Below are 15,809 nucleotides of genomic sequence, written 5' to 3'. Positions count from 1 at the left end.
CACGTGGAAACTGAACAATATTCTACTCAATGATAACTTGGTCAAGGAAGAAATAAAGAAAGAAATTGAAGACTTTTTAGAACTTAATGAAAATGAAGACACAACATACCCAAATCTATGGGACACAATGAAAGCAGTGCTAATAGGAAAACTCATAGCCCTGAGTGCCTCCAAAAAGAAAATGGAGAGACCATACACTAACAGCTTAATGACAGACCTGAAAGCCCTGGAACAAAAAGAAGCTATTTAACCCAGGAGGAATAGAAGGCAGGAAATCATCAAACTCAGGGCCGAAATCAATCAAGTAGAAACAAAGAGAACCATACAGAGAATCAACAAAACCAGGAGCTGGTTCTTCGAGACAACCAACAAGATAGATAAACCCTTAGCCAGACTAACCAAAGGACACACAGACAGTATCCAGATTAACAAACTTAGAAATGAAAAGGGAGATATAACAACAGAAATTGAGGAAATTAAAAAAATCATTAGATCCTACTACAAAAGCCTATACTCAACACAACTGGAGAATCTGGAGGAAATGAACAATTTCCTAGAGAGATACCAAATACCAAAACTAAATCAGGATCAAATAGATCATCTCAATAGTTCCATAACACCTGACGAAATAAAAAGGGTCATAGAAATTCTCCCAACCAAAAAAAGCACAGGACCAGATGCCTTCAGTGCAGAATTCTATCAGACCTTCATAGAAGACCTAATACCAATACTCTTCAAACTTTTCCACAAAATAGAAACAGAAGGAATTCTACCCAACTCTATGAAGCCACAATTATGCTGATACCAAAACCACACAAAGATCCAACAAAGAAAGAGAACTTCAGGCCAATTTCTCTTATGAATATTGATGCAAAAATACTTAATAAAATCCTTGCCAACTGAATCTAAGAACACATCAAAACGATCATCCACCATGATCAAGTAGGCTTCATCCCAGGGATGCAGGGATGATTCAATATAAGGAAATCCATCAATGCTATCCACTACATAAACAAACTCAAAGAAAAAAAAACATATGATCATCTCATTAGATGCAGAAAAAGCATTTGACAAAATTCAGCATCCTTTCACGTTCTTGGAAAGAACAGGAATTCAAGGCCCATACCTAAACATCGTTAAAGCAATATACAGCAAACCGGTAGCCAACATCAAACTAAATGAAAAGAAACTTGAAGCAACCCCACTAAAATCAGGGACTAGACAAGGCTGTCCTCTCTCTCCATATCTTTTCAATATTGTAATTGAAGTTCTAGCTAGAGCAATTAGACAACATAAGGAGGTCAAGGGGATACAAATTGGAAAGGAAGAAGTCAAATTATCACTATTTGCAGATGACACGATAGTCTACGTAAGTGAGCCGAAAACCTCCACCAGAGAACTCCTACAGCTGATAAACAACTTCAGCAAAGTGGCTGGTTATAAAATCAACTCAAGCAAATCAGTTGCCTTCCTGTACTCAAAGGATAAGCAGGCTGAGAAAGAAGTTAGGGAAATGACACCCTTCACAATAGCCACAAACAATATAAAGTATCTTGGTGTGACTCTAACCAAACAAGTGAAAGATCTATATGACAAGAACTTCAGGTCTCTGAAGAAGGAAATCGAAGACCTCAGAAAATGGAAAAATCTGCCATGCTGGTGGATCGACAGGATTAATATAGTTAAAATGGCCATCTTGCCAAAAGCAATCTACAGATTCAATGCAATCCCCATCAAAATCCCAACTCAGTTTTTCACAGAGTTAGAAAAAGCAATTCTCAAATTCATCTGGAATAACAAAAACCCAGGATAGCTAAAACTATTCTCAACAACAAAAGAAATTCTGGGCGAATCAGTATCCCTGACTTCAAGCAATACTACAGAGCAATAGTATTAAAAACTGCATGGTATTGGCACAGTGACAGACAAGTGGACCAATGGAATAGAATTGAAGATCCAGAAATGAACCCACACACCTACGGTCACTTGATCTCGACAAAGGAGCCAAAAACATCCAGTGGAAAAAAAGATAGCCTTTTCAACAAATGGTGCTGGTTCAATTGGAGGTCAGCATGCAGAAGAATGCGAATTGATCCATTCTTATCTCCATGTACTAAACTTCACTCCAAGTGGATCAAGGACCTCCATGTAAAACCAGACACACTGAAACTAATGGAAAAGAAACTGGGGAAGACTCTAGAGGACATGGGCACGGGGGGAAAGTTCCTGAACAGATCACCAATAGCTTATGCTCTAAGATCAAGAATTGACAAATGGGACCTCATAAAATTACAAAGTTTCTGTAAGGCAAAGGACACTATTAAAAGGACAAAACGGCAACCATCAAACTGGGAAAGGATATTCACCAACCCTACATCTGATAGAAGGCTAATATCCAATATATACAAAGAACTCAAGAAGTTAGACCCCAGGGAACCAAATAACCCTATTAAAAAATGGGGTACAGATCTAAACAAAGAATTTTCACCTGAAGAAATTCAGATGGCCGAGAGGCACCTTAAGAAGTGCTCAACATCATTAGTCATTAGGGAAATGCAAATCAAAACAACCCTGAGATTTCACCTTACACCAGTCAGAATGGCTAAGGTCAAAAACTCAGGAGACAGCAGGTATTGGCCAGGATGTGAAGAAAGAGGAACACTCCTCCACTGCTGTTGGGGCTGTAAGATGGTACAACCACTTTGGAAATCAGTCTGGCGGTTCCTCAGAAAACTGGACATGACACTTCCGGAGGACACTGCTATACCTCTCCTGGGCATATACCCAAAGGATTCCCCGGCATGCAATAAAGACACATGCTCCATTATGTTCATAGCAGCCTTATTTATAATAGCCAGAAGCTGGAAAGAACCCAGATGCCCCTCAAAGGAGGAATGGATACAGAAAATGTGGTATATTTACACAATGGAATACTCAGCAATTAGAAACAATGAATTCACAAAATTTTTAGGCAAATGGTTTGATCTGGAAAATATCATCCTAAGTGAGGTAACCCAGTCACAAAAGAATACACATGGAATGCAATCTCTGATAAGTGTATATTAATTAGCCCAGAAGCCCTGAATACCCAAGGCACAAATCGCATAACAAATGACTCCCATGAAGAAGTATGGAGAAGGTCCTGTTCCTGGAAAGTATTGACCTAGCATTGGAGGGGAATATAAGGACAGAGCAAAAAAGGAGGGAGGTGATTGGAGAATGGATGGAGAGAAGAAGGTTTATGGGATATATGGGTAAGGGGGATCCGGGAAAGGGGAAATCATTTGGAATATAAACAAAGAATATAGAAAATAAAAATATAAAAAAAATTAAAGAAAATATCCAATAAGAAAAAGGAAAAAAAGAAACTTAGAAATAATAGAAGCCACTGGTGAACTTATCACACTTCTTTCAAAGTACTAGAGGGAAGAGTATGGACTGCCATTAGCCACCCAGAATATAAAGTAACTTAGTTTTCATAAGATCCAGTTCTGCTCTAGCTCAAAGACACCAAGATACTGGCTAAACTACAGACAGAATTCTTGTCTTCTATTGAAGTGTTTAGGCAGTGGAGTCAAATGTTAAGACCCTCTGAAGCAAAGGAAGACCGTGTACGCCTATTTTTTACTCAACAACAGTCAGTGTCAAGAATCAGATTTTATCCCACCAGATGAATGAGAACTTCCACTGGCAGAGGAATGAGGTAGGAAAGTTGGGCAGGCTGTCTGGCCATCTTCATCCATACAAGTCTCTCACTGTAGAAAAGGTGGCCCAGGCTGAGCATTCCTTCCTAAGACAACAAAAGGGAAAATCCTTAAGAGAAGAAAGGCTTATGATTCTGAATTAGTCTTAGAAAGCATCATCAAGCATCAGTATCCCCTTCTCTACAGCCCTATCAGGGATGGATAAGCTATTCCCAGACAGCAGTGAAGGTGGCATTTCTTCACTTCTACTGCAAACAACAATTAGAACCATAAGGTAATATGAGGTTTGGGGTCATAAATTATTAGTCATCATTTCATCTTTTCCAAGAAAGAGTAAATAAAAATTCTCCTTGGTTGCTCCTCAGAGAAATATTCCAAAGAGCATCTGAAACACCCTCTGGGACAAATGTTTGATATCCTGTACTCAAGAAAGCAGGTGATGCTGGCACCCACAAGACAGGCAAGGGCATGCAGGGCCTAACTCAAGTCACAGGTTTTATATGTGCACTGCAGGAGCCAATCTCAAGGTAAGAACAAGGATGAGAAGTTGCTATGTAACTGACTTTAGAGATTATTTAAATGTTTATTAGTCAAATCTGCCATTTTCTCTACCTGAAATTGAAGATGTTCCTGTTCCTTCTACCTCTGCACATAAAATGGAGAGCCTTGGCTGACCTGGAACACACCACGTAGACCATGCTGATCTACTTGCCTCTGCCTCCTCAGTGCTGGGATTAAAGGTCTGGATGTGGATAGTGAAGCTAAGAAAGTGCTGGGATTAGGACAGAAACACTGGTCGAAGGGTGACATTCCAGCAGCTGTTACTGCATTCTAGGAAGCAGCTAGTCTTTTAGGTAAGAAGTATGGATAAACAGCTAATGAGTGTAGAGAAGCCTTCTTTTTCTATGGGAAGTCATTTCTGGAGTTGGTCAGATTGGAGAATGGAGTGTTGGGAAATGTCTTAGAAGGAGTGCATGTAGAAGAGGAAGAAGGTGAACAAAACAGATGAGTCTTTGGTAGAAACTAATGATAATGTAGATGAAACTGGAAGGCTCCAAGGAAGAAGACAAAGAGAATGACAAGGTTGAAGAAACACCAAATCAATCAGTTCTTGAAAAAAAAATTCTTCAAGAAAATGAAGAGGAGGAGATTGGGAATTTAGAATTTGCCTGGGATATACTGGATTTTAGCCAAGATCATTTTTAAGAGGCAAGAAACAAAAGAAGCCCAGCTTTATGCTGCACAAGCCCATCTTAAATTTGGAGAAGTTAGTGTTGAATCTGAAAATTATATCCAAGCTGTGAGGAGTTTAAGACTTGACTAAGCCTGCAAGAACAGTATTTGGAAGCTCACGACCATCTCCTTGCAGAGACTCATTACCAATTGGGTTTGACCTATGGTTAGAACTCTCAGTATGATGAGGCAGTAGCACAGTTTGGTAAATCTATCGAAGTCATTGAGAGGAGAATGGCTGTCCTACATGAGCAGATGAAGGAAGCTGAAGGATCATTTACTGAACATGAGAAAGAAATCAAGGACCTGAAAGAACTGCTACCTGAAATTCCTCGAAAGAAGATGGAAGATGCAAAGGAATGTCAGTGGAGTGGGAATGTCGCTGAACTGGCCCTGATAGCTACTCTGTGGAGAGCTCTATTTCTGGCTTCACTCCTAGTGGAGCCCATGCCTCAGTATCCACGATTGCAAAGATTTAAATCATTTAAACCCCGGCTTTTATTTAGAACTGTAAAGAATGAAATCTTATTTTCTCTAAACTACCTCAGCTTCAGTGCTCTGGAATCCTCATCAGTTTTCCATACTTCATGTATCAAAATGAGCAACTTCCCCTCCCAACATATGGGAATGATTTGTTAGGATATATTGCGTATATGTTCTGTTCATTTTTTTTTATTAAAAATTGTAATTTTTTTTAAAAAAAGAAAACCAACATTGTGTGGCATATATTTCCCATCTCGTCAGAAGGAAGAGGAAAGCAGATGAAGGGAGTCCCCAGAAAGATGACGCAAAGAAAGTTAAACAAGGGCCAGGGTCAATGGAGGCAGTGGGGATGCTGTCTCCAGTAGAAATGAAGTTTCAGAAAACATGGCTGAGGCTGAGAAGCAGGCTGAGAGGCAGACAACAACAGAGGGACAGTGGAGCTGCAGCTACAATGAAAAGCACTGCATGTTAAGAGGTGAGCAGAACCTTCCTCCTGAGGGAAGGTGGCTTTGTACAGAATGAATATTTTCACTTTTGGGGATCCTTTTTGTATAGCTCCAATAAAGAGTGTAGGCAACAAAAACATGTGTATTAGACATAGAATCAGGCTTCTATGGGAGGGGCATACATGTTTTTTTTTTTTTTTTTTTTTTTGAAAAATAAAGACCGCTGACTCATTGGAGTGCCTCTACATTCCTTTTGACACTCAGTGGCATCCTTTGAACATAAGTTTCTAAGTGGCTGGTCAGATGTTGACTACACCCTAAAGTCACCTGGGAACCTTTGAAAACTCCTGATACAGATTCTCTTACAACCCTGAGATCAAATTCTTTAGGGGCAGAATCCAGATTCACTAGTTTTTCAATCTTTTCCACTGACTCTGTCTATCACTGAGGGTCAAACCACAGTGAAGTGAGGTGGTTTCAGCTGATTAACCTATTGCCTGGTTAAAATGATAGCTAAGAGGAAAGGCTTGTATTTCCGTAGAAAACCTTGACTTTATGGGCAAGGGTTTTGTCAGAAATCATGCTTCTCTCTATATCCAGAGCAGGAATGTCTTATTTGGTATTACTGTGTCTAAGGAGATGAGCAGAGGTACAGATAGGCCAAGTGGATCTCCAAGGACTTTTCTTCTACTGAATTTTCAATCTCCAGAAAATTCTTTGCCCTCCTTGGACATGGCTTGCCTCACATCTAACATGAAGTTAATAAGACACCAAGGAAGAGGCAGAATAAGATGCTGGGAGGGATGGCAGCCTGAACCCAAATCACAGCCTAGTTTAAATCTCCATAACACCACTGATTAGACTTGTAACCTTGGATACGCTTCTTAAGTTTCTTGAGTGTATATTCCCAGTTATTATTGGGCATTATTGAGCAAAAGCATAATGCCAATTTCATAAGCTTTTGCAAGATTAAGCTAGATAATCCACCTGAAGCACTTAGAATATTATCAGAGACTTAAATGAGTCCCCAGAAAAGCATTATCATTTGCAAAAACTCACAGGTCTAGCAAGCACTGCGGACATGGAGCAATTAGTTACTGCCATTAGCAGCTTTACGAGTGCGTAATTATTTTTGCATCAGTTTTAAGAGAAGATTCTCTATGGTGATTTTGAAAAGGAATTCCATGGACCCTTCAAGGATATGCTTCAAACAGGAGTCTGTGCAATTAATACTTAGAAAAGTGCTTTTGCATTCCAGGATGACAGCACTATTACAGTATTAAACAGATGTTTTGAGAGGCAGCTGAGGAGGCTTTGTTTTGCTAAACACCTGTGATTAAGGATGTTTAGCAAACATGTATGTGGTTCACATATACATGCACCACCATGACAGTAAGCATATCCTGCTGTCAGCTGATGCCAGATGTGGCAAAGGTGCTAGGAAGTATTTTCACGGGAGAGCATGAATAAAAATTTGCTCTAAAGCCTCATTTGAATGGTGTGAGGAACCATAGTCTGGGGTCAATAAGACAAGATTTTGTTCTGCAGTTTATATGCTTATGAAGAATATGCTTGTCACAAGTTACTACTAAGTCACTGACTCTGAACATCTCTCTTAGTTTAAGATTAATTTCTCATTACATGGAGAAAGCAGTTGCTGAGATGTGCTGAGATGTGATACTAAAGTGAATGTGTTGGTTTTCCCATTTATTACTTTTTTTCTGTTATATATATTGATACTACCCCTGTACTTTGTCATTATAAATGAACCTCTCTACCTCAATGTTGATTTCTGTCTTCAAATACATCTCATTTGGCAAGCACACTGACAAACTGATTTCATTGGGTTAATATTTGATTTGTGTGGGTTTTTTTTTAACCACTTCATTTTAAGTCTGAATGTAATATATCCATGAATGTTAGATCTGTGTTCTCTAAACACATATATCTAGACTCATTTTTAAAATGTATTTAAAATCTACATGTTTAGTTAATATATGTATTTTCAAGTAAGCAACATTAAAAATAAAAATATATTAACATTTTATATCCATATAGTATTTAATTTAATTTTCCCACACACTAATATTTTACTCAGTTTCTATAGAAGTGAAACTACCAATACCAAATACTCTATGGTGCACCTGCATGTTTTAGTGGTTTTGGTGTTGTGTGACTATTGATGCTGGTCCATAGATTTGCCTCTCATCATTGACAGACACTCACATGCCTCCCATGTCTATTGCTTTTCATGTTTTGGAGAGTTGATGTGAGTGGAATCATGAAATTTGCAATTGTTTTTCTGCCCAGCTTCTTTCACTTGCCTCAATGCCATTGAGTTTCATTTATGTTGTATTCTGTGTTTCATATTACTCTCTGGGTTGAGAGGCAGCATGTCATGAAATATGCATATCGTACTGTGTTTATCCATTTGTTTGCTTCCCATAGTGTGTATATAATGTGAGCCTTGTGTACAAGGGTTTTGAGTGTGTCCCTAGGAATGGGATTGCTGGATCCTATTGTAATTCTATGCTTACATTTGTGAAAAGTGCAAAACTGACCCCTATAAGATCTGTGCAGATGTGTGCTCAAAAGCATGAGAGTTTCAATTTACCACTTGCTTTTTCCTTCAGCTTTAAAATAAGTTATCTATTTTATGTGTATGGGAATTTTGTCTGCATGTATGTTACATCACATGCCTGCAATGCCTGCAGAGGCCACAAGATGCTGTTGAGTCCCTGTGGCTGTAGTTACAGATGTCTGTGGGTAGCCATGTAGTGCTGTGGAAGAGCAGTCAAAGCTCTTCTCTGGTTAAGTTGTCTTTCTAGCTCCTTCCTTGGCTTGTTCAACATTCTCATGCTTTGTAGCTTCCATAAAGGGTCTGAATGGGTATCTGATTACTGCTGGTTATATTTTAGTTCTCTAATGACCAATGATAAAGGAAATACATTTCTTTAGAAGCCAATTATTGATTTGGGGGTTTGTTGTTGTTGTGGATTGTTTTAATTTCTTGCAGTTTTAGACTTGGCTTTAGTCTTTGGGTAGAACTGTGTAGCTAGGTTTATATAACAATTACACTGAATCAGCAGATGACTTGGAAGGCACTATAATCTGAAGAATGAGTAGTCTAATCCAAAATTGGGGATGTTTCTATTTATCTTTCCTTCTTTAAGTTCTCTTAGCAATTTTCTTTAATTTTCAATGTGCACAGTTTTCGTGGTTTTACCTTTTTCTTTCAAACTGTTTTGACCGTCATTTATTTTTCTCATCCAATTGCTCTGGCTAGAGTTCCTAGTACAGTGCTGAGTGGAAGCGCCCTTGTCCATCTCCAGAGAAGGAGAAAACACTAGTGCCTTGCTGGGCTTTGCTGTCTATGCTAATGTTAGCTGCGGGCTTTTGTCACTGCCCTGCATCAGGCTGAGAAGCTCTGTTTGCCTTTGCTAACTTTTAAATCATTGTAAGTTGTTGAGTTTGGTGCGCACTTCTCCTGTGCCAATTAAAATGACCCTGTGGGGCTTCTTTACCTTATTCCATGCTAGATCACACTGGTGAGGTTTTCTTTCTTTCTTTCTTTCTTTCTTTCTTTCTTTCTTTCTTTCTTTCTTTCTTTCTTTCTTTCTTTCTTTCTTTCTTTCTTTCTTTCTTTCCTTCTTTCTTTTTCTTTCTTTCTTTTTTTTCTTTCTTTCTTTCTTTCTTTCTTTCTTTCTTTCTTTCTTTCTTTCTTTCTTTCTTTCTTTTTTTTTTTTTTTTTATCTGTTAGACTCCAAACAGAATATCTCTGAGCCATAGCTATCTCCTGTTTCCTGGTGAACTGCTGAGAATAATACCCTTACACTTACAAAGAATATTTGTGTCTAGTTTTTCTTTTGGCCTTTATTTCACTTGGCTATGACCCTGATGCTGCCTGCATGCCCCCAGGTTGAACTTGCCTCCAGCTTTTAATCCTTGCTTCTCTTCATACTGAGGCCGAGCGGAGCATAGCACGCTCCACAGCTTCGTTGCCAGTAGCCAGCCTACCTTGAGTCCCTCATTTTATGTGTGTCAGGCTTCTCTTCTTTAAACACCAAGGACCCTAACCACACATCTCATTTATGTTTCAGAGAACAAACACTTCAGTGAGTCCTACTATCCTGCCTTTCTGTTTCAATACTGTTTAACCAAAATATACATATAATATTTTTATACACCCATATGTTTCCATTTTCCATTTTTATATTTATCTGTCATTGCCATGTGTTTGTAGCTGAGCCGTGATTGAGATGCAAACTCAAATATGATAGTTCTTAAAATACAAGAGCAAACCAAAATCAAGTTTCAAAAGTGTGTGCCATATGTATGCTGAATGTAACAGTTCTCTTAATAATACTATGAGATCTAAGTTCTATCAAGTTCAGTCATACTGTCACCTCTCGCTTAGTTACAACGTCTACTTTTGGGTGACTGTAGCTCATTCTTCATTTCACTGCCTCATTCTTCATTTCACTGCCCAAAACTGACCGTGCACATGGTTGTTCACTGTTATTCGCTTCAATGATCAGTACCTAAAACAGATAACTTCTCTTCAAGTACAGCTTCTTTTAAAAAAGCCATCCAACAGCTTGTGTAGTAAGTCTTAGCAGATATTGCTCATGCACCTTTGTGTAGGCATGACTATTCGTGTGCCCACACATATGTTACATGCATGTCACCATTTATCCCCTCCTCCTTCTCTACACACTAGTTGAGCTTTCTGACACCTATAGACCTCTTGCTGACTTCCTGATAGTATCCTTAACCATTCTGAAACTTGGAATAAATTTCTTCTGTTTTGTTTAGTTTTTCCACCTGATACACAGCTGAAAATTACTAAAACACAGCCCATAAATGACCTAGAGTCTGTCAACCAATCAATACTGATAGCCATTCCCAAGACAAAGAAAAAAAAAGCTTAACAAAAATCACAATGATTTAATTATGCATAGCACACCTTAGATCCCCATCTAGTTCACACAGAAATTCAATGTAGGATCTCAAAATCCAGCATACCTTACATAAAATATTATTCTGAAAGTAACTTGCTGTTCATTTGGAAGAAATGAGAGCAGTCTTTTGTTTCTTGCAGCAGACAATACCCATTTCTATCTATAATGAGACAGAAGGAATACTCGGTGTTCTATAACTACAGTTTGCTATAATCTCCATATTCAATTCTAGTCTTTTGTTGGCTACTTTAAAAGTTAGCTACACCCGTGGTCATCCTCATCCCACACCTCAGTCTTTAGCTAGAACTCTTCCCAATGCTCTTGTAAGTAACAGACTAACAATCAGAGGATGTAGCCCACAGGACACATGGCAGTGAGACTCAAGTCTAAGGTCCATCTTTCTGTGATTACAGTAAACATCATCTAGATCTATTCGAAATTAAAATCACAGGCTACTTATATATAAATATATAGAGAAATACAATAAAATATAAATGAGATAAAAACAGACAAATTACTAACATTCAAATATAAAGAATATATAATTGGGGCAACAATTCAGGTAGAAAAAATTTGGACTGCCCCCTCTTTTAATAGGTTTTTTAAATAGGCTAATAATACTTAGAATTTTTGCATTATCCTCGCACTGATATCCACTATTATCACATTCTTATTCAGAGACAACTATTTGAAAAGTCTTCACATTCTTGTTCAGTTAATAAACTTTATATAAAACCGTGTAACCAACAGACCTTCTATCCATTCCTTTATCTGTTATGAACACCACAGCATTATTCCCTGCAGCTTTTTCATTAGCCTTATTCCCTTGACAATGCAGTTCATATGTTGACTTCAAAAGTAATTGGAGACTGATCAGAGCACATTGTAATTTTGGATTTACATTTACATAAATCATCGCACACACTGTGCAACTTATTGCTTCAATTAAAACCGTATCAAACCACATTATATTGAAGTGTGCACTGTAGCAAGGTCTCTAATTTGCATCACAAATATAATCAAAGAACTCCACCCCATTGCCTTATTGCTAACAACAATGTGTGAGACTAAAGAACAGCCCCTAAAATGCTTCACAAGTATGAAAACAAAAACAACCCTTCTCAAACTTGCTTCAGCGCTTTTACCCACTCATATCTATTTTTCAGCCTTTCTACATATTTCTCTTAAAAATTTTCCTCCACTGGTATTTTAGTCAGTTATTCAGTCATTTCTATGCTTTCAATTTCAAGCCTATGTACTTCAGTATTTTAAATATTTTTACTATTTAGATTTATTTATTTATTTGAGTGTGTTCCCTGCCTGTATATGTCTGAACCACATGCATACCTGGTACCCATAGAATTAAATAATAAGGCATTTTATTCCTGTTATTTGGAGTTACAGATGCTTGTGAGCCACTACCATGTGGGTACTGGGAGCCAAACCAGGTCCTCTGCAAGAACAAGTGCTCTTAACCACTGACCCATGCCTCTAGCCAAGTATGCACATTAATTTTTTAATCTTCTCTGTCTTTTTACTCTTTCACCATACATTTCTAACTTTCTTTTATTTTTATTATTAATTAATTACTTTATTTATTTACATCCCAAATGTTGCCCCCTCCAGGTCCCTCCTTGCAGAGTTCTTTCCCCCCATTTCCCATCCTCTTTGTCTCTAAGAAGGCCCTCCGCCCCTCAGTTATCCTGCCTCACTGGAGCATCAAGTCTCTACAGGACCAGGCACATTCTCTCTCACTGAAGCCAGACAAAGTAGTCTTGTTACAAATTTATACTGTGGATCTCAGAAAGCCTCAGGTATGCTCTTTGGTTGGTGGCTTAGTCTCTGGGAGCTCCCAGGGCTTCAGGTTACTGACACTGTTGGTCTTCCTATGGGGTTGCTATCGCCTTTAATACCTTCAATCCTTTCCCTAAGTCCTCCATAGGAGTCCCTGACCCCAGTCCAATGCTTGGCTATGAATATTATATATGTGCTAAGAAATCATATAAGAAGCACAAACCAAAAAATAAGGGAAGATAAATATAAGCAAGAGGCAAAAAAAACTAAGTGGACAATTCCTAGAAGAATAGACATAGTCTATATGTATATGAATAAATGTTCAACATCACCAATTATCATGTAAAAAAAACAAATTAAAATAACATGGGCAGTCACCTTACATGTGTTAGAATGGCCTATCAAAAAGGCCAAGGATAATAGGTGAGGACATGGAGAAAATACCACTTCCATTCATGCACAATTAGAGGGAACTGAAGTTATTACAGCCAGTATGGAAAATGGTATGGAAGTTCCCCAGAGAACTAAAGACTGAAGACTTACCACATGATTCAGAAATCCCACCTCTAGGGATACCCAAAGGAATTAAAATCAGTGTGGTTTAGAGACCATCGCACTCTTAGGCTGTGTTCCATTTGCAACAACACCTAAGATATGGAAGCAACCTAGGCTTTAAACATAAAGGAAGTCAAAGACACAGAGTGTGTGCAGTGGTTTGAATGAGAATGGGTCCCACAGGCTCACACTTGAATACTTGCTGCCAGTTGGTGGAACTCTTTAAGAGGGAATAGGTCGTTTAGCCCTATTAGAGTAAGTATATCACTGGGGACAGGCTTTGAGGTTTCATAATTATGCCATTCTTGGTGTGCTCTGTCTGCCTCCTGTCCTGCTTGCTGAGAGATATGAGCTCTCAGATGTTGCTCGAGTCATGCCTTTACTCTGCCATCATGGACTGTAACCCTCATGAACTGTAAACCCAATTAATGCTTCCTTCTATTTAAACATCTCTCTCTCTCTCTCTCTCTCTCTCTCTCTCTCTCTCTCTCTCATGTGTGTGGTGAAATATCATCTAACATAGAAGGAAAATTCTTCCATTTGTGGAAACATGAATAAACCCAAAGGACATTATGCTAAGAGCAATAAGCTACGCATAGAAAGATAAACCACATGATCACTTATAAGTCAAACCAAAGCATGGCCCATTAGAAGTAGAAAGAAAACAGATCCACTGAGATGAATTAATGAATGAGAGCACTTCCTCCAAACACTAAATGAGTGACATTTGCAGAGCCTATGTGGTAGAAGGTGCAAATCGACTGTGGCAAGCGGACCTCTGATCTCCATATAGGTGATAGCCACGGCGTGCTCACACTCACACACACACACACACACACACACACACAAGAAACAGAGAAATGTTATTTTTACATTTTTAAATTTTTAAAAAGAAGTACAAAATAGATGTGGGGAAAGAAGGGAAATGAGGAAAGAGGATATGCTGATCAGAGAGAGTATAGTTTCAGTGAGACATGGGGAATATGACTCAACAATCCCTACAGTGTTCACGATAATAAGTAATGGTGTATAATTAAAAGCTGTTTTTATTCTTTCTGTTTATGTGACACGGTCTCACTTGAAACTCACTGTGTAGACAGGCTATGTCTCAGACTTACAGAGCTCTACCTGGCTTATAAACCCAGCAACATAAGATTAAAAGTATACCCAATCAGGCCTGACCTTTCAAAACCATTGAAGCATAGATTCTACCACAAAAAAAGATAAATAATTAAGGTGATATATTTGGCAATTATTCTGTTTTAATAATATATCATTAGAAGTACTTATCAAAATATTACTACTCCATAAACAAGTATAATCATAATTCATCTATTTTAAGAGAATCTTTAAAAAGTCTCTGTGTAATGATACGGAAGACACTAAAAGATCCTTTGGAAGTGTATCAAGAAAACTTGATAAAAAGAATGCCACAGGCTAGGTGGCTGATTACAGGTCCAGAAGCAGCCACTGAAGCCAGAGGAAAACTGACAGCACTGGATGTACATATGAGAAAGGAAGATCTAAAATCCGTAAAGAGTTTCCACCCTAGCACCAAACAATGGGCGGGCCGATTATATCCACAAAAGTGAGCTACAAAATGCAAATTAGAAATCCATGAAATTTCAATGAGGAAAGCACGGAGAAAATCAATGAGGATAACAGATGGCTCTTGGAAAAGATCAATAGAATCAGTGAACTCTCACCAAACCAGCAGCCAAGAAGAGAGAGATGGCACAAAGTGCAGTGGAAGGAGGAAAGAGGAAGTAAAACTATGGAGCCTGTGGGCATCAAAGGTCAATAGAGCTCCTGTTTGATAACTTCAATATAGAACATTCCAATCCATTGAGAACTACAGTGCACTATGATCACACAAAACAACCTGTAATGGCTCATGTCTGCACAAGATGTACATGCAAGGGCGAAGAAAGAGATAGTGCAGGGAGAAGATACTTTCTCTGGCAGACTGTGATACCATTTAAATAATCAGGGACCAGCTCTATGATTGGTGTCTTATAGAAGATTAGAGAAATTACTCCCTACTTTATCCTGGGGGACCAGCACTACCCAAACACTAACACCAGTCAAACATATTGCAATAACAGAAAGGAAAAGTCAATACTCCTCATACCCATGGATCCAAACCTGCTCAAGTCAAATCCAGCAGCATAAGGGGATTATATACCATGGCCAAGCTGGATCAATTCTAAATATACAGGGCTAATTCCTCATTTGTATCAAGTAGTTCTTTACTCTGAGGTGAAACATTCATAAAGGGAAAGGAGAAGCTTATAAATACTCAAAAGTTACTAAATTATATGAAAATGTCACTGTTCAGGAAAATGGGAAATTTAACCTATCTAAAATTTAAAATAAAAGCAATCGAGTTTAAGGGCTGATAGCAGTAAGTTTAAAGTAGGTGGGTATTGATTGAGGAAAAATGTGTCTAGTATTCATTTCATAAAACAAACAAAAATTGATTATAGCAAGCAGTAGCACCCCCTCTGTGTTAGAGAGCGTGAGACATGGTCCCTCCCAAACACAAAGAACTGGCCAAATCAAATGGCAAGGCTTCCCTCGGGTCTAGTGGCTTCACTATGAAGCAGGAGTGATGTTCTTACCTCATTCACCAC

General features: G+C 38.4%; 1 pseudogene; it reads left to right on the top strand.

Annotated features, from left to right (window-relative positions):
* The first annotated feature begins 4,204 nt into the window (after positions 1 to 4,204).
* Positions 4,205 to 5,892, top strand: LOC127690679 (nuclear autoantigenic sperm protein-like; annotated as a pseudogene).
* Positions 5,893 to 15,809: the final 9,917 nt, after the last annotated feature.

The sequence above is a fragment of the Apodemus sylvaticus genome, chromosome 8 (genome assembly GCF_947179515.1).
Source record: "Apodemus sylvaticus chromosome 8, mApoSyl1.1, whole genome shotgun sequence".
Lineage (NCBI taxonomy): Eukaryota > Metazoa > Chordata > Mammalia > Rodentia > Muridae > Apodemus > Apodemus sylvaticus.
Note: the sequence above shows the minus strand (reverse complement) of the source record. Positions and strands in the feature narration are given on the sequence as shown.